Source organism: Lactuca saligna, chromosome 4, assembly GCF_052625555.1.
Source record: "Lactuca saligna cultivar CGN05327 chromosome 4, ASM5262555v1, whole genome shotgun sequence".
In the NCBI taxonomy this organism is placed as follows: Eukaryota; Viridiplantae; Streptophyta; class Magnoliopsida; order Asterales; family Asteraceae; genus Lactuca; species Lactuca saligna.
The window spans coordinates 80,277,835-80,297,383 of NC_136420.1; the positions used below are offsets into that span (position 1 = coordinate 80,277,835).

Consider the following 19,549-nt stretch of genomic DNA (forward strand, 5'->3'; position numbering starts at 1 on the left):
TATTTAGCCTTAGCGATCTAAATGAAAGTCGTAGATTTCGTTAAACCGAGAGCGTGCATAAAAGGAACGCCCAAATCTGACTTCGTATGAGGAAGTTATGATTTTATGAAGTTTCGACTTAGCAGTATACAGCCCGAATACTCGATTTGAGATCGAGCGGTTTTTAGCCGAAACAATCTAAATGAGAATCGAAGATCTTGTTGTTAGTAGCAAAACGATGAAAAGTTAGGCAAGAACGGACGTCAGACGAAGAAGTTATGAATTTATAACGAAGTTTTTCTGTCCCGGCCTTCTAAAAATAAATAATAAAAATAAAAGTCAAAATTAGCCGACGGAGTCTAAATGAAAGTTGTAGAGTATGGTCTGACCTTCGCGTGGATATAAAGAACGTCGAAAACGGAGCTCGTATGCGAAAGTTACGCAATTTAGAAGTTTGACAAGTCAATTACGCCCCGCGTAATTTGAGTACGCCCCGCGTACTCAGTCGGTTGCAACTTGTCTGACCAATACTCGAGTGCCACCAGTCGACGCACGCAGTGACGTCAAAGTACGCCCCGCGTACTGAGTACGCCCCGCGTAATTTGAGTACGCCCCGCGTAATCCCAGACCCAGCAGCCTATAAATAGAACTCGAATTCAGCCATTTTCTCTTGTTCAAACTCTTCCCTCTCTCTAAGTTTTGCCTCGATTTGCGTGCCGTTTATACCCCAAAGCCCCGGTATCATTCCCGAGCCCCGAAGTAAGATCCGAAGCCCCGAGGATCCCGAAGAGCGTTATTCCCGAGCCGAAACGCTGCCCGCGAGGAGCCCGGTTTTGTGAAGATCTTCCAGATCTACGGAGAAACACCTCTTCTACAAGCCGTAGTGCTGCCCGATCATCTTTTGATCAGGTGAGTGTGTAGTTATTTTCATTCCAACGCAATATTATGAAGTATTTCCTATAAAATACGTGTTATGTGTATATACTTGGTTGTTATACGTGTGAGTGTATATTCACTCTCTTCTATCTTATAGATATGATGTATTCTCTATGAAATACGTGTTATGTGTGTATGCCTCATCTGTTATGTGGAATATGTGTTGATTAAAACATGTTATACAGGTTTTTAAACTATGTATAAAAATGTATATTTTTATCTACTAATATGTTGGGTAGAACATGGGTAGATAATTGGTGTGTAATAAACAGATGAGAGGCCTCGGTGTTATTGGTGTTATTCTAGTCATTCAGCAGAGTATGGATGACGACCACGGACTATTCTAGACTGTCCTGTGGAACACTAGCAGGCTCATTACCTGTAGGTGTTGTGAACGACGTGTTCACCGGTGTACTCTATCCCCCACATGGTTGCCTTTAGGACACTTATTGTTGAGGAAGCCCCTCTGCAGTGATGTCCGTCCCGATGAAAATCCTGAAATAAGTTCCTTATAATAGACGTTATTTTTAGGAACGTAAGGTGAGGATAACGGGAATGGGTAATCGGGTTTATTGTTGATTGTTGAAATTAAATATAATTATTGTGGGTTGAAAACCCTATATGCTCACCAGGCTCCCAAGCCTGACCCACTCAGTTGATTTATTTTACAGGAAGTGGCGCAAGAGCTTAAGATGGGCGAACATCAAGTTGTTTTGTTTACAAGTCTGTATATGTATATATTTGTTGAATGACTTGTAATGCTATCGTTTATGCTTTATGATCTGTATCGGAACATGACATCCCGTCTTTTGATTATGAAATGAAATCATATTTCTTTATGAAATGTTTTGATAAATGTCTATTTTATCATGTTTTGTTTTTGGGAACAAATTCCGCATCTCTTTTAAAATTAAAAGGATTTACTCTGAAAATTATTTTAAAAAGCATAAATGAAATCGGTCTTTTCTGGCCGAGGATTTTGGGGATGTCACAGTTGGTATCAGAGCATTAGTTTAAGCGAATTAGGAATTTGTAGGATTTCTAAACTTAAACTTAGCATTCTAAGTGGAGATTGCGAGGTGTGTGTCTGTTGGATTTTAGACACAAGCACTAGTTTATTTTAGGAATGTTGCCTAAAATGCTTTTATGTGCTAAATGTTATATGTTGCCATATATGATATTATTTGTTCGGATCTATGGTTTATTGCCAACCGGATCTGAAGGTTTATGTGTTTAGGATTCTAAGCGTATATGTACGATATTAGAACTAGCATGTAATCGTTTGGAGTAATAAGGTGAAATTATTCGGTGTATAGATCAAAATGGTGAGAACAAGAAGCGGAGTTGGAAATGCTAATGAAAACAGGAATCAACCCCCTGTAATCGAGCAAGTACCTGTCGTAGCTGCTGCACCTGAGCCGATAACAATGGTTGGTGTACAAATGATGATTCAAATGATGTTGGATCGTCAGATGGAAGAAACGAGACGCCTGCTTAGGCAGAATCGTGAAGAACCATCAATTCAAGCGGAAGAGCCCGAGGAGAATGGAGGGCAGTCTGAAGGAGAAAACTTTAGTGGGATCATTGGTCAAGACGAACAACCAGTGGTTAGACGCAATAACCAGTATGGAGGAAATGATGGTCGTGGGTGCAAGTATAAGGATTTCATGGCATCCAAACCACCATGCCTATCCGGAAGCCCGACGCCGGTACAAGTTATGGACTAGGTCTCTGAAATGGAGACTATGTTTGAAAGTTGCGAATGCAGCAACAGGCAGAAGACCGCTCTTGCGATCCCTCTGCTAAAATCTGGCGTGTTGAGTTGGTGGAAGCTGTTAGCTGACTCTATGCCCAAGGGAGAAGCAAGCAAAATGTCTTGGGAAGACTTTCTGGAACAACTAAAACTGCAATACTGCTCCGAGCAGGACCTTCTGGAAATCAGTAATGAGTTTCAGAATTTGAAGAAAGGGAAATTGAGCGTTACTGAATACGCTACAAGTTTCACGGAAAAGATGAAGTTTATCCCATATTTGGTGCCTACAGAACTCTCTAAGGTCAACAAGTTTGCCCTTGGACTACCAGCGGACTATGGTCCAATGGTTAAGCAAGCGACCACATTGAAAGCCGCCATCTGGGCTGCTAGAAATGTTGAGACCCAGATCAGGGAAAAAGGTCTAGAAAGGTCAGAGGTTGGTGAGAAAAGGAAAATCGATGGATTTTCAGGGTCCAGCAAGAAAAGTAAATTCTCGAAGTCTAGTTCGAGAGGAAGTGGAGGAAAGGTAGAGGCGAAATGGTGCGACAAGTGCAAGAAGAAGCATCATGGGAAGTGTGGCGGGGAAACCACATGCTACAAATGTGGAAAGCCAGGGCATTATGCCAACGAATGCACCTTCACCAAGAATGTTTGTTATGGTTGTGGTGAGGAGGGGCACATCTCAAGGGATTGTCCGAAGAAGAAGGAGGCAGCAAGACCCAACATTTCGCCAAAGCCAAAGGCGAGAGCATTCCAGATGACACTAGAAGCTGCTAAAGATGAAGCTGATGTCGCTTCAGGTACCTTTCTCGTTAACAAATTGCCTGCCCAAATTTTATTTGATTCTGGAGCCAACTACTCATTTATATCGCATGAATTTGGTAGAAAACTAGCTTTGCCTATTGTGAGACTAGATAATGCTTTATTAGTCGAAGTTGCTAGTGGCAAGATTGTACCTGTTAGCCATCGTATGAAAAACATTTTAATTGATTTGAATGGGAATAAGTTCCACGAGGAATTATTACCTATAGAACTTAATGGTTTCGACATCGTTTTGGGAATAGATTGGCTTAGTGCCAATGATGCCGAAATTTTATGCAAAAAGAAAATAGTGAAAGTGAATCCGCCTGGAAAGGAATCGTTTATGGTGTATGGAGATAAACGCAGAGTAAATTCTGGAATCATTTCCCTAATGAAAGCCAGAAAGTGTTTGACCAAGGGATGTACATCATATTTAGCATTCGTGATCGATGCTAAGAAGGAAAAGAAGGTGATGCAAAATATTCCCGTTGTGTGTGATTATCCGGAAGTATTTCCCGAAGATCTTCCTGGATTACCGCCCGATCGACAGGTAGAATTTCGTATTGACTTGTTGCCCGGAACAACGCCAATTGCAAAAGCACCTTATCGATTAGCACCGACGGAGATGAAGGAGCTAATGATGCAACTTCAGGAATTATTGGACAAAGGTTTCATTAGACCTAGTTCATCACCCTGGGGAGCTCCGGTGTTATTCGTAAAGAAGAAAGATGGAAGCATGAGGATGTGCATTGATTACCGAGAGCTGAATAAGGCAACAATAAAGAATAGATATCTGTTGCCGAGGATTGATGACGTATTCGATCAGCTACAAGGTTCAAGTTATTTCTCAAAGATCGACTTGAGGTCAGGATATCATCAGCTAAAAGTAAGAGAGCAGAATATAGAGAAGACTGCATTCAGAACCCGATATGGACACTATGAGTTTTTGGTTATGTCGTTTGGACTAACCAATGCTCCCGCAGCATTCATGGATTTAATGAACAGAGTTTGTAACCCGTTCCTTGATAAATCTGTGATAGTGTTCATAGATGACATTCTGATTTATTCAAAAAGCCAATAGGAGCATGGCAGACACTTGCGAGAAGTTTTGGAAGTCTTGAAGAAGGAGAAGCTGTATGCGAAGTTCTCCAAATGTGATTTTTGGATTCGAGAAGTCCAATTCTTGGGTCACGTGGTCAACCAAGAAGGTATAATGGTTGATCCAGCAAAGATTGAAGCTGTAATGAAGTGGGAACAACCAAAAAGTCCCACGGAGATTCGAAGCTTTTTAGGATTAGCCGGATATTACCGAAGGTTTATCCAAGGCTTTTCTTCGATTGCTAGTCCATTAACAGCTTTGACCCACAAAGGAGCTACTTATGCTTGGAGTGATAAGCATAAAGAAGCATTCGAGAAGCTAAAGAAGAAACTATGCGAGGCACCGATACTTTCTCTACTCGATGGAGTTGAAGACTTCGCTGTTTATAGCGATGCGTCTGGTGTTGGATTGGGTTGTGTTTTGACCCAAAGAGATAAGGTGATCGCGTATGCATCTCGACAGCTGAAAGAGCATGAAAAGAACTACCCGACTCATGATTTGGAGTTGGCAGCGGTAGTTTTCGCTTTGAAAATATGGAGGCATTACCTCTATGGCACGAAGTGCAAACTTTTCACTGATCATAAGAGTCTCCAATATCTCTTTAGTCAGAAAGAATTGAATATGAGGCAACGACGCTGGCTGGAACTACTTAAAGACTACAACTGTGAGATACTTTACCACCCCGGTAAAGCCAATGTTGTCGCTGATGCTCTCAGTCGGAAAGTCAATCTTGAAAGGAGAAGGCCAAGGGCGTTGAGAATTGAAGTTGTCTCGACTATTTTGGAAAGTATAAAGAAAGCTCAAGAGGAAGCTTCGGAGAAGAATGACCGAAAGGAAGAACGTTTGGGCAAAACGTTGGTGTTCGGTGTAAACAGACACGGACTGAAGGTGTTCCAAGATCGGATTTGGATACCTAAGACAGGAGGAGTCAGAGATCTTCTGATGGAAGAAGCTCACAAGACCATGTACTCAATTCATCCCGGTAGCACTAAAATGTATAGGGACCTGAAACCCTATTATTGGTGGCCGACGATGAAGCTCGACATTGCGAAGTATGTGGCCGAGTGTGTGACTTGTGCAAGAGTCAAGGCACAACATCAGAAACCGTACGGGAGTTTAGAACCATTGCCTGTGCCTATGGGTAAGTGGGAAGACATTACTATGGATTTTGTCACTAAACTGCCCAGAACAAAGAATGGTCACGACATGATTTGGGTGGTCGTCGATCGATTCACTAAGAGTGCGCATTTCATAGCAGCCAATGAGAAATGGTCTATGGAAAAGCTTGCGAATTCTTACGTGAAGGAAATTGTGAGACTTCACGGTGTTCCGCTAACAATTGTGTCGGATCGTGATAGTCGTTTCACCTCAAGATTTTGGAAAGGTCTACAAGAGGAATTGGGTACCAAGTTGTGTTTAAGTACAGCTTACCATCCGCAGACTGATGGTCAGAGCGAACGGACGATACAAACACTTGAAGATATGTTAAGAACATGTACCTTGGAATTCCTAGGTAATTGGGATGAACATTTACCTTTGGTAGAATTTTCCTATAATAATAGTTTTCACTCGAGCATAAAGATGGCACCTTATCAAGCTTTGTATGGACAGAAGTGTCGTACGTCGTCTTGTTGGCTTGAGGCTGGGGAAAAGCAGTTTATGGGGCCGGAGATAGTCCATCAAACTGCTGAAAACTTGAAAATAATTAGGGAGAGAATGTTAGCAGCTCAGGATCGTCAAAAGAGTTATGCTGACAAAAAGCGAAGACCGATGACTTTTGAAGTTGGAGATTCGGTTTTGCTTAAAGTCTCGCCGTGGAAGGGACTTATAAGATTTGGAAAAAGGGGAAAGTTAAGTCCAAGGTTTATTGGACCGTTTAAAGTTCTTCAAAGGATTGGGAACCAAGCTTACAAGCTCGAACTACCAGAAGAACTGAATGGAATTCATAACACTTTCCATGTGTGTTATTTGAGGAAGTTCACGGGAGAAGTTCCCGACATAATTCCACTTTCAGAGTTGAGGATCGATGAGAACAAAAGGTTGATTGAGGAACCGGAGGCAATTGTTGACCGAAAGACTAAGAAATTGCGACGTAAGATGGTGGAGTTAGTGCTTGTCCTATGGAAACACACGAATGGGCCAAATCTCACCTGGGAGACGGAGAGTGACATGATGAGTTGCTATCCGCATTTGTTTGTTGGTGTGTGATTCCGGGGACGGAATCATTCTAAGGTGGAGAGAATTGTAACGCCCGTGTTTCTAGGCTTGCTATTTTTAGCAATGTAATAGTCTAGGTTAACCTTTGTAACCCCAATTTGAAATAATAAAAATGTATTATTTGTGAATTATGTGATTTATGTGTTTATTTTCTTAATTATTATAATTTAATGAATTAAGAATAAAATAAGCGTCAAAATTAAAATGTGAGATAAGCCCGATATCTTTGCATAAAGTTGTATTGGTCGAAACAAGGATTCCGGAGATATAAGGAATGCCAAAATCCGAGTTATAACGAAGAAGTTATGACCTGTCGAAGTTTCGCGACAGAACCGGTACGACGCTGAGTGACGTAAAATATGAATTTAAGATAGAGCGATATTTAGCCTTAGCGATCTAAACGAAAGTCGTAGATTTCGTTAAACCGAGAGCGTGCATAAAAGGAACGCCCAAATCTGACTTCGTATGAGGAAGTTATGATTTTATGAAGTTTCGACTTAGCAGTATACAGCCCGAATACTCGATTTGAGATCGAGCGGTTTTTAGCCGAAACAATCTAAATGAGAATCGAAGATCTTGTTGTTAGTAGCAAAACGATGAAAAGTTAGGCAAGAACGGACGTCAGACGAAGAAGTTATGAATTTATAACGAAGTTTTTCTGTCCCGGCCTTCTAAAAATAAATAATAAAAATAAAAGTCAAAATTAGCCGACGGAGTCTAAATGAAAGTTGTAGAGTATGGTCTGACCTTCGCGTGGATATAAAGAACGTCGAAAACGGAGCTCGTATGCGAAAGTTACGCAATTTAGAAGTTTGACAAGTCAATTACGCCCCGCGTAATTTGAGTACGCCCCGCGTACTCAGTCGGTTGCAACTTGTCTGACCAATACTCGAGTGCCACCAGTCGACGCACGCAGTGACGTCAAAGTACGCCCCGCGTAACCTGAGTACGCCCCGCGTACTGAGTACGCCCCGCGTAATTTGAGTACGCCCCGCGTAATCCCAGACCCAGCAGCCTATAAATAGAACTCGAATTCAGCCATTTTCTCTTGTTCAAACTCTTCCCTCTCTCTAAGTTTTGCCTCGATTTGCGTGCCGTTTATACCCCAAAGCCCCGGTATCATTCCCGAGCCCCGAAGTAAGATCCGAAGCCCCGAGGATCCCGAAGAGCGTTATTCCCGAGCCGAAACGCTGCCCGCGAGGAGCCCGGTTTTGTGAAGATCTTCCAGATCTACGGAGAAACACCTCTTCTACAAGCCGTAGTGCTGCCCGATCATCTTTTGATCAGGTGAGTGTGTAGTTATTTTCATTCCAACGCAATATTATGAAGTATTTCCTATAAAATACGTGTTATGTGTATATACTTGGTTGTTATACGTGTGAGTGTATATTCACTCTCTTCTATCTTATAGATATGATGTATTCTCTATGAAATACGTGTTATGTGTGTATGCCTCATCTGTTATGTGGAATATGTGTTGATTAAAACATGTTATACAGGTTTTTAAACTATGTATAAAAATGTATATTTTTATCTACTAATATGTTGGGTAGAACATGGGTAGATAATTGGTGTGTAATAAACAGATGAGAGGCCTCGGTGTTATTGGTGTTATTCTAGTCATTCAGCGGAGTATGGATGACGACCACGGACTATTCTAGACTGTCCTGTGGAACACTAGCAGGCTCATTACCTGTAGGTGTTGTGAACGACGTGTTCACCGGTGTACTCTATCCCCCACATGGTTGCCTTTAGGACACTTATTGTTGAGGAAGCCCCTCTGCAGTGATGTCCGTCCCGATGAAAATCCTGAAATAAGTTCCTTATAATAGACGTTATTTTTAGGAACGTAAGGTGAGGATAACGGGAATGGGTAATCGGGTTTATTGTTGATTGTTGAAATTAAATATAATTATTGTGGGTTGAAAACCCTATATGCTCACCAGGCTCCCAAGCCTGACCCACTCAGTTGATTTATTTTACAAGAAGTGGCGCAAGATCTTAAGATGGGCAAACATCAAGTTGTTTTGTTTACAAGTCTGTATATGTATATATTTGTTGAATGACTTGTAATGCTATCGTTTATGCTTTATGATCTGTATTGGAACATGACATCCCGTCTTTTGATTATGAAATGAAATCATATTTCTTTATGAAATGTTTTGATAAATGTCTATTTTATCAAGTTTTGTTTTTGGGAACAAATTCCGCATCTCTTTTAAAATTAAAAGGATTTACTCTGAAAATTATTTTAAAAAGCATAAATGAAATCGGTCTTTTCTGGCCGAGGATTTTGGGGATGTCACAGATTAAGGATACCAAAAAACTCTGTAGCACCACTACTCTTGACATCTTTGAGCAAGGGACGCTTCACCTTTCCGCTTGAAGATTCTCCAGTGACTTTCTCTTTTCCTTTATCATCATTCTTTTTGTGTTCTTCAAGAGTCTGTCGAATAACACCGGTAAGTTTACCTAAAAGTCGCTCCTCACGAGGAGATACTGGAGTATTCACTTCCTCGGGTTGAGGATCTCCACCAACATCAGGGGTATGGCTACTTACTTGTTCAGCCATCAATCTGAAATACGGAGTAAGATAGTATTTTAGAATATTAGGGTTTACTATTACCTAATACTTTTACTTATATACTTCCTATGGTTTGTATCCCTATACTTACAATGATTAAATTCATATATTGAACTTCCTATAGTTTAAGTCTAAATACCAATCCGTGGAATTTAGTTCGCTTAAACTACTGCTCTGATACCATGGTTGAAAGACCCCAACTTTCGTATTTTTGAAAGACCCAAACTTTCGTACTTCAAAATATCATTACTCCAAAACATGCTATTTGCATATTCATAAAAGCAATATTTTACATTGATAAAAAGGGAATTAAAAACTATTGGACACAAACCTTCTATTACAAAGTGTTATATATATTACATAACTACCCAGGATATTGTAATTTATACAAACATAAATTGTAGTACAAAAGTACTATTACAAACTATTCTACATCTTTCAATAGTATGTAAACATACTAGTTACTTATCACCTGCAATTGTCAAACATTAATAGGGTAAGCGGTGACGCTTAGTGAGTTCAAAAATAGATAAAATATAATGTTATGCCATATATATACTTCAATGTGGCAAAAGCAAAGAGGAACAACAAGATGTATGTGAGATCATGTGACAAGCGTTCATATCAATCAAAGACTTTATTCAAAGATATACTTTTCAATTCTATATATACATCAATAAAGCTTTGGCCCAAATGGCATAGAAGACATGCAATTTCTGATTAACATCTTGTTAGATTTCAGGCTTATAGTCCTGTATAACCATTTGCAAATGCCATAGAATAGAAGTCATTCTCTTAGGGACACATGCTCTACATGGCCAGAGCCTACGTACCAGTACCAATGTGAATCTAAGTACTTTCACTGATCACATGCTCAAAGGTATTACAATTGCTATAAACATAGCGAATAACACGAGAAAATAACTCAGAATAATAACACTAAAAAGCACATAGCACATATAATACATAGCATACAATTGTTCCTATATATTGAACTCACCTTAAGTTAACCAGTGGTTAAAATAGTAATTTGGACAGCACTTCGGCTTTAAATATGACTTTCTATGTTGAAAACCGGGAGCTTAATTGAAAACCGGGCTCTACGAAGGTAGGGCTTCAAAACCAAAAAGATAAAATTTCCGGGCTTCTCGGGGGTCTCGGGACGTGTTTTGGATGCTAAAATTGATACCGGGGCTTCGGGAAAGTCAAAATGAAGAAAATATGGAAAGAGGGGCTAAAAGTGGCAATTTTTAAATTCTAATCGGGAGGGTTCGAACCCTCCTATTTATAGGCTGAGGTTCGGAGTCGGCTGGGAAGGAAGCAAGCAGCGAAGCATCTCGGTGGCGTCAGCAGCGAGGGGCAGGTGGCGCGAAGGCGAGGCTCGGATGCGAGGGTCAGAACAGTTGGCGCGCATGCGAGGCTCGGTCAGTGTGGTTCGGAGGCGAAGCTGGTAGGCGAGACGTGTCTCGGTCCTGCTGGACCTCGGCCTCGGCGAATCAGAAGGGAACACGCGCTTGCTTCGGATTTGGCCACGTTTCCGGTGACGCACCTGCTTCGTGCGAGGTGACGTGGCCGGTACTATTCATGTGAGATTTCTCGGTTTTCGAGCCTCGAACTTCTAAAATCCATAATATGCACATACGAGTTCCATTTTTGACGTTCTTTATATGCACGCGTAGCTAAAATTATGCCCTACAACTTTCGTTTAGACTTCGTCGGCTAATTTTGAATTTATTTTTAATACTATTATTTTTAACAGACCGGGACAGGAAAATCCGTTAAAAATTCATAACTTCTTCATCCGGCATCCGTTTTCGTCATACTTTTTACTGTTGTACTAAAAATGATGAGACCTTCAATTCTCATTTAGGATGTATCGGTCAAATATCACTCGATCTAAAATTCGAGTTTTTAGATGTTTACTGCTAAGTTGAAACTTCGAAAAATCATAACTTCCTCATACAAAGTAAGATTTTCGTGTTCTTTTTATCGAATTTCTCGGTTTAATGAATACTACGACTTTCATTTGGATTAATAAAGCTAAAAAGTAGTTTATCAAAAACTCACTTTTTACGTCATTCGGTTTCGTGCCGGTTTTGTAGCGAACCTTCGGTTGGTCATAACTTCTTCGTTATAACTCGGATTTTGACGAGGTTTTCGCTTACAAGTTTCTAACGAGATTCTCTACAACAAAAAATAATAAAATTTTACCTATTTAAAATTTTATATTTTCGCTAAATTTCACTATTTGGCTTTTAATTGGATTTCATAAGACTTCCAATATTTTCTGAGTGATTCTAAACATAGTTTTACTTTATTTCTAGTAAAAACCATCTGTTAGAACTCAACACTCAATTTCACATAGTATTTCAAAATTTTATTCATTACAAAGCACGTATGTTCCGATAGACTTGATTCCGATTCCCATGGGGGATGTTTTTGTGGTCGCGGGTATGGACTGGCTTAGTCACTGCAGTGCCATGATCAGCTGCGAGGGTCAGCGAGTGGTAGTTCAAACCTCAAGTAGGGAGAACTAGTTGTCTACGGAGAGGGCACCAAGTTGGGTCCACGGTTCTGCTCAGCCACCAGGGCTCGGCAGTATATTCAGCACGGGTGTGCGGTTTATCTAGCATATGTTCTAGACACATGGGTCAGTGATCAGACTTCTGTTTCAGAGGTTCCAGTAGTCAGGGAGTTTGCTGACGTGTTTTCGGAGGAGTTACACGGAGTGCCTCTCGAGAGGCAGGTCAAGTTTAGGATTGACTTAGTGTTAGGTGCAGCCCCTATCGCTAAGGCATCATACCGGTTGACACAACCAGAGATATAGGAGATGTCATCACAGTTGTAAGAGCTGTTGGGCAAGCAGTTCATTTGTTCGAAAAGTTCTCCATATGGAGCGTCGATTCTCTTTGTCAGGAAGAAGGATTGTTCGCACCGGATGTGCATCAACTACCGAGAGTTGAACAAGTTGATGGTGAAGAACCGTTATCCAATCCCGATGAAAGATGATCTTTTTGATTAGTTGCAGGGAGCATCTTGGTTCTCTAAGATAGACCTGAGGTCTAGGTACCATCAGGTCAAGATTAGGGAGGTGGACATGGAGAAGACCGCGTTCTGGACTCGTTATGGTCATTATGAGTTCGCGGTGATACCGTTTGGGATCACCAACATGTCGGAAGTGTTCATGGACCTAATGAATCAGGTCTACAGACCAATGCTCGATCGCTCGGTCATCGTGTTCTTAGATGATACCTTGGTGTACACCAAGACCCGAGAGTAGCATGGGGACCATCTTCGGGAGCTATTGGGAGTTTTGAGATGAGAGTGGCTTTATGCCAAGTTCTCGAAGTGTGAATTTTATTTGCAAGAGGTTCAGTTCCTTGGACATCTTTTTACCTAGGAGGTGATTTTGGTCGATCCGGCCAAGATATAGACGGTTATGCAGTGGGAGGATCCAAAATCTCCCTCGGATATCTGGAGCCTATTGGGATTGGTAAGGTACTACCGAAGATTCATATAGGATTTCTCTAAGATTGCAGTACCCCTCACTCATCTGACGAGGAAGGGGTGGATTTTGATGGGACTCTGAGTAGCAGACTCAGACAGCGACTTTGTGAGGCTCCAGTCTTGACTCATCCAAAGGGAGTTGAGGATTTTGGAATTTTCTTTGATCTATCCATCATGGGACTGGAATCGGTCCTCATGCAGAGAGGACGAGTGATACCCTACACACCGCGGCAGTTGAAGCCGCCCAAGACGAGATACCCTACTCATGATCTTGAGTTGGGAGCGGTAGTATTCTCTCTCAAGATTTGGAGACATTACCTCTATTGGGTCCCTATACCATATACACGGACCACAAGAGTCCGAGGCACATCATCGATCAGTCGAATGTGGTTGCGGCCGCGCTGAACCGCAAGACTGTGAGATTCTTCACCACCAAGGTAAAGCGAATCTGTTTGCGGCCGCGCTGAGCCGCAAGATAGCTAGATCGTCTACTCCAGTGACATGTATAATGATATCAATGGATTCTTCACTCGTGGGATTGATTAGAGAGTTCCAGGATGAGGGTATGCGACTAGAGAATTGCAAGCTTGAGAGGATTAAGGGTGAGAACACCCGATTTGTGTAGGATAGTCGTGGATTATTGAACTGTTGCGGTTGGGTCTAGGTTCCGATGTCAGGTGGGGTCAGACAGATTGTTAGGGAGGAGGCCTAAAACTCTCGCTTCTCTACTCACCCGGGAGCCACCAAGATGTACCAGGATCTACGATGGAGTATCGGTGGCCATGCATGAAGAGGGAGATTGCATAGCATGTTGAGAGGTGCTTGACATGCCAGATTGTCAAGGCCGAGCATTAGAGGCCGCATGATCGGCTGCAACCTTTGGAAATTCCCATGTAGAAATGGGGGCATATCATGATGGATTTTATCACCAAGCTGCAGAGGATGTCGAAGGGCTATGATGCTATATGGTCATCATGGATCAGTTGACCAAGAGTGCCCACTTCTTAGCAATACGGCAGAGATCATCGACCGAGAAGCTGGCCGACTAGTATATCCACGAGATCGTTGCTCGCCATGGGGTGTCGGCCTATATTGTCTCAGACCGCGATGTTTGATTCACCTCCCGTTTCTGGTAGAAGTTCCACGAAGAACTGGGTACGCGGCTGCACTTTAGTATGGCTTATCCTCCACAGATAGATGGCTAGAGTGAGCGGTACGAAGTCTCGAGGATATGCTGAGAGCCTGTGTTATTGACTTCGATAGGAGTTGGGACTCCTACCTACCCCTTGTAGAGTTCTCCTACAACAAACAGCTTTCACTCCAGTATTAGTGCTCCACCATATGAGTTGTGGTATAGGCGGAGATGCCACACCCCAGTCTGTTGGGATGAGATCGGTCATAGGGTGATGGGACGAACAGAGGTAGTTAAGCAGACTACCAAGAGGATTCAAAATATCAAACAGCGGTTGCAGACCACTCAGAATCGACAAAAGAGTTACGCCAACAGGAGCCAATCTGAGCTCCAGTTCCAGGTAGGAGACATGGCATTACTGAAGGTCTCATCATGGAAGGGTGTGATTCACTTCAGGAAGAGGAGGAAATTGGGTCCCCGATATATTGGGCCTTTTAGGATCATTTCCAAGGTTGGTAAGGTGGTGTATAGACTGGATCTCCTAAAGAACTTAGTCACATTCACAACACTTTCCATGTGTTACATTTGCGATAGTACATATTAGATGATGAGGCAGTGGTATCCTTAGACGATATACATATCGAAGAGCGCCTGAATCACATGGATAGGCCATTAGCCATTATTGAGAGGAAAGTGAAGGTTCTACGGAAAAAGGAAGTACCTTTAGTAAAGGTACAATGGTAACACTGGAGGGTATCCGAGTGGACTAGGGAGCCAGAGGCAGGATGCGGGAGCATTACCCCGAGTTATTTATCGCGGCAGACTTCGATGACAAAGTCTAGTTCAAGTGGGGGAGAATTGTAACACCCCGACTTCCAGGCATAAAAATTTAAAGCTTATAATCATATTCTTGGACCTACTCTACAACTTGGATGCCCCAACTCGTCGTGTAGAAGAGGATCAGGCCGCATGATTTAGGTGGTCTACTCGATGAGTTGGAGGACCCCAAGTCGACGAGTAGGAGCTGGGCAATAAAACCCTAATGTTCGGGGTTGTACACCCCATTTAAAGGGTCATTAGCCTCCCTCTGTCTCCCTTACCATCCCCCTTGAGCTCAGAAAACCCTAATCGCACATACTCTCCATTTTTTTTGTGTTAAGAAGCTTGGAAGGTGGATTTTGTGAAAAGAAATTGAAGTCTAAGGAGCATAGAGCAAAGAGAAGCTTGTGGATCTGATTTCTACTTCATCTTGGCTTCATCTTGAAGGTAACAAGTCGTTACCTTGACTTCTCTCTAGCTAGGTCTCTTCATGCAAAGGCTTAGGGCCATTTCTAGTTGATTGTGGGTTATTTCGAGTATTGGGCAGGATCTGGGTTGTAACTTCAGATCTAGATAACTCTAAGTTCTTATAGTCATACAGTTCTAGTCTTTAGCAAGTTATGGCCTTTTCCTTACCTAGAACCTCTTCTTTGGCTTGGTTTTGGCCTTTAAAACCTTACATGAACATAAAGTGTGCAACTTTACATGGTAATTATGCCTTAGGAAGCTAGATCTAGAATTTAGAGCTTTAGGGTAGCTTAAAATGTCTGAATGAGAAATAGATTGAAGGGGCTCAACGAGTTGCATGGTCAACTCGACGAGTCAGATGAAGATTGGTTGTTTTTGGTTTCTACATGGACTCGACGAGTCATTAAGATGACTCGACAAGTCAGTTACCAATTTTTCGTGGATATTTGGACACCGCATGGACTCGGCGAGTCAACTAGGATTTTCACAATTTCTTGATTTTTGGAAGGACTCGATGAGTCAGTGGGCTACACTCGACGAGTTGGGTCAACATGGGCTGTTGACCTTGACCATTGGGTTTGACTTTAACCAGGGGTTGACCAGTTTGACTTCTGGGGGTATTTTAGTAATTTGGGAATTTATGAACGTGGATCATTGGTGGATGTAGGTGATTGAGTTTGGAGTTGTATTTGTGGAGTTTGGCATTTATCATCCCAAGCTACTTGTGAGGTGAGTTGTCCTCACTATACTAACAGGGTCAAAGGCACCAATGCCGACCCTTTTAGGATTTGTATCCGGGTTTATTGCATTATATGCTTATTGATTTGCATCCTGGTAGTTAGGATGGTGACATGCTTAGTGATCGGGCAGGTCGGTATCCTGGTATATAGGATAATGCTATGTTAGTAACCGGTTGGGTCAGTATCCTGGTTATAGGATGTGGCTATGATTAGTGATATGTTAGATCGGTTTGACTGTTATATATAGTAGTGTATGATATTACGTGCTCATGATTGTTTGATTGGAGGTTGAGTTGAGACGGACATGCTTTGTGCTGAAGGCCAACATACCTAGGGCAGTCCGGGTAAACTGCAGCCCCGGGAGGGCATACCAGTCAGGCCAAAGGCCCGACAAGCGGTTCGGATAGGCTGAAGGCCCTGAGAGGCGGTCCAGACGTGGCGATGGCTCGAAGAGCGGTCCAGATAGACTGATGACCCTGCGAGGCGGTCCAGTCAAGTTGATGACTCATTATGCATGCTGTTTGTTTATATGATATGATTATGATTGTATGACTTTGGCATTTTGGGGGAACTCACTAAGCTTCGGGCTTATAGTTGTTGATTTTGTTTCAAGTACTTCTTATGATCGCGGGAAGATGAATGCGTGATCGTGCACCTCCTTATGTTTTTATGATTTGATTCTGGGATACTCTGACACGAAACCATTTTGAAAACAAATTTGTAATAATTATTGATTTTTGATTGATTTAAAAAGTTTTAAATTAGCATGATTTCTATGGATGTTATAAAAACAAGTAAGAGTTTATTTATAATTATTTAGGCTAAGCAAGTCTAAATAATATATAATAGATATCATAGTGTTGCCTTCCATGGCCTGCTTTACTTCTAAATCTCTCCCAAAGGGAAACTATCCTTATCCTCTCATTATCATGTATTTATCGTGTTTTCTTTATTTCATAATTTTAAACTCCCTTGGCCTCGCTTTACTTCTAGTACACCTCAGTGCAACTAAAACATCAACAAGGACTTTGTGACCAAAATGTTCTTTCTCATCTGCTTCCTCCCAATCATCTAAACCAGAGGATCATATCTCCATGTTTACCTGGTTTTCACCACTAGAGCCTTGTCTCTCTCTTCTAACCATCTTAAGTTCACGAATCTAGTCAGTAACATTCTCAAACATTTCTCTTCCTTTCAATTTTTTACAAAGTGATTAAAGCCCTTTTACATTTATGAAATATAATCTCAACACCCCCTCCCCCCGTATTCTCTTCACAATCTCCAGTCTTCTCAAACCTTCTATCTTATTGACATTAGTTCATTCGAGGAGTTATTTCCAAAATATTGACTTGTTTTATAGTTGAGGCATGTACTCCTTCCGACCACTAGGTTTTGGTTTCTTTTAAAATTTCCAGAATTTGTTGTTGTGATTTTCCACTAGGCTAACATTTCACAGAATTCTAAATCATTCACTCACATCTTATCTGAATGGGCATTTCCAACGAAAGATTGATTTCAATGTTATCATTAATATTTGAATAAAAAACATTATTATTACCTTTAATCATGCCTTGATTAGCATCTTTTTCGAAAAGAACGTGACTGAAATTTATTAACATGGAATACTGTTTATTGTCTTGTGTATGAACCTCACAACACAAGTCAATGTTCAGTATAGTTCCCCAATATCTATTGAAATTTGGACTATCATTTTAATAGTAAACCAACTACTACACACTTATTAATAATTTTTAGGTTTATTTCACATTTTATTTTCTCCACTCCAGTCCATATCATGATTCGCAATTTGTAGAATCCATTTAATCAATACGTTAATACAATAATCAAAACCTTAGGAAGCAAAAGTGAAGTTCTCAAAAAACACAATATATTGCATCTTTGAACTGTTACATAAACAATTTATGCTTTAAGTCCTTAATTATACCATTTGAAATTTGAAAAGCAATGCCATGGAACTACTCCTACTTGGAAAATACTGGCATAGTTCGTACCACATCGGTCGCTAACTCACTAACAGCCACGTAATCTTCAAATGCTCTTTCGATCACATTACACCTCGATAATTCTGGCAGAAACAACCAATAAGATGTTGCCAGCACGAAAGCCAAAACTAGTGGTCTAGATAGTTGATTCGGCAAACTCCATTTATATCTTGTAGCTTTCTTAATCACCACCTCGAGAACCAAACAAACCCCATGTAAAGCAAAGAAAAGCATCACCTCCCCAGTTGGCCATTCCCTAGTAAAGTAATAGAATATTAGTTCATGCATGATGCCAGAAACCAAGAAGGTGGTGAGGATTGCTGGAACTGGGGCCCACAATCGACCAACCACCCTGATCGAGAGTATACGCATCGGTTCGTAAACGCTCGGATGAAGTATGCGGTTGACCATCACGTTCCACCTCCGTCCCCAAAAGTCTTGCAGGGATGTGGCAAGATACGGCTCGTCAAACTGTTGGTCGAGCTCAACCTTGAGAAACAACCCGACTATGGCTGAGCTCAAAACTAGGAAGAGCTCAAGCATTAAGTAAACAATCAACCCGAAGACGCACCATGCTATCAACGGGTGCACATCCTCTTTATGATGATGATAAAGCTGAAGGCAAATGGCAAGAATTACTCCCTTCGTGCCATAAGTTAACAAAGACGTTTTGTTCGGATTCGAAAACCCTTTATCGGACTGAGTAACATCGACCGGGAAACAAGCCACTGCAAAGAACCGCAATAGTGTGGTTGAAGGTGATGAAAGGGGGCCTTTTTCAAAGGCGAAAAGAATGAGTTTGAAGTTTGCAAGCCATGAAATGTAGAAGGAAAAAGCTCCGATCGTGTGAACGGAGGTTAGTGTCAGAGGGATGAAGAGAAAGACGAGGACAACAGGGAGAATAGAGAGGAATCTTAAAACACCTTTCGGGACAATCTTGCCAACAAAATAGCAATACCCAAGTGAAATAAGTGCACATAATGCTACCCTAATAAAGTTATGCATCTCCTCTTTCAACTCCATGTCCTCTAGATCTTTATGACTTCCTCTCTCTCCAAAACACACAATATAGATTATGAAGCTGACAGCGAAAAAAGAATGAAACAAGAAGGGTGTAGCACTTATCTTTTATGGTGGTCGATCATAGAAAACAAAATGTGTTTTATACTTCTATTAATATTGATAACTTTTATATATATATATATATATATATATATATATATATATATATATATATATATATATATATATATATATATATATATATGAGAAAAGTTACCTTTAAAGTTAAGTTATATAAACTAAGGTACACAAACTCACAATATTACATTGTTTTGTATCATATAATAAAATACATTCTAATTGTCCAATGTTCTTATAATTTAACATGTAAGTTGATTTACTTCCATGATTTTTAGCACTGTTGCCATTGAAAGGTTCTCAATTAATTTAGTTTTTTTTACTATTTGTTATTTCTTTTTAATTTTAATTTTTTATTTTTTTCGTTGATA

At 41.0% G+C, this 19,549-nt stretch overlaps 1 pseudogene; it reads right to left on the reverse strand.

Annotated features, from left to right (window-relative positions):
* Positions 1–17,906: 17,906 nt before the first annotated feature.
* Positions 17,907–19,211, reverse strand: LOC145042196 (putative long-chain-alcohol O-fatty-acyltransferase 5 pseudogene; annotated as a pseudogene).
* Between the last annotated feature and the right edge of the window lie 338 nt (positions 19,212–19,549).